Raw genomic sequence first — 764 nt, forward strand, 5'->3', positions numbered from 1 at the left:
AGGGAGGAACTTATTTAAATCCGAGAGTCTGGGTGCCCTTTTTGATTTAGGCCACTGCCTTGTTTTCCCTTGGCTGTGGAGGTTCTCAAATACTCACTAATCAAGCAAGTATTTCTTGAACACCCACTGTGTGCAAGACAGTTGGAAGCCCCGGGATGGAGCAGGTTAGCTGCGGTCCCCGCTCCCAAGGGGCTTCCGTTTTCATGGGAGGCACATGGGAGAGGCAACAGGCCCGGTAAGCAGGTGAACAGGCACATACAGCCAATAGGGGTGAGCTCGAAGGGCTGAAAAGACACCGGCAGGGAGCCGGGGTCCAAAGGGAGAGCTGTCCCCAGGCCTTGGAAGAAGCGCTATTTAAGCGGAAACAGGGGATAAAGAGCCGGCATGCCAAAGGGTGGGGCCCAGGGTTTCGTAAAGAGGAGCAGGATGGAGCTTGGTCGGATGGAGAAGGGGTGTCTGGAGGAGCGGTGAGAGGTGGGGAGGAGCTGGGGTTGGGGGCAGGGGGTCATGTAGGGCCTCGTGGGCCACATCCTCAGGGTTTCTGATATTGCTCTTTGCAGCCCGTGGAGTAAGATCATGCAGGAAGTAATGAGGCTGAGCTGTGCTTTTCAAGGATCCCTCCGCTTTCAGCTGGGAGAGTGCGATGGGGGAGGTGGGGGAGCAAGAGAGCAGGGCAGCGGTTCTCAACCTGTGGGTCGCGACCCCTTTGGCGGTGGAACGACCCTTTCACAGGGGTCGCCTAAGACCATCCTGCATATCAGATA

At 56.9% G+C, this 764-nt stretch overlaps 1 protein-coding gene across 4 annotated transcripts in view; it reads left to right on the forward strand.

Annotated features, from left to right (window-relative positions):
* Window positions 1-764, forward strand: part of C1QTNF2 (C1q and TNF related 2) — a 29,222-nt gene that overhangs the window by 23,383 nt on the left and 5,075 nt on the right. The window lies entirely within an intron of this gene.

The sequence above is a fragment of the Myotis lucifugus genome, unplaced genomic scaffold (assembly GCF_000147115.1).
Source record: "Myotis lucifugus unplaced genomic scaffold, Myoluc2.0 scaffold_56, whole genome shotgun sequence".
NCBI classification, from domain to species: domain Eukaryota; kingdom Metazoa; phylum Chordata; class Mammalia; order Chiroptera; family Vespertilionidae; genus Myotis; species Myotis lucifugus.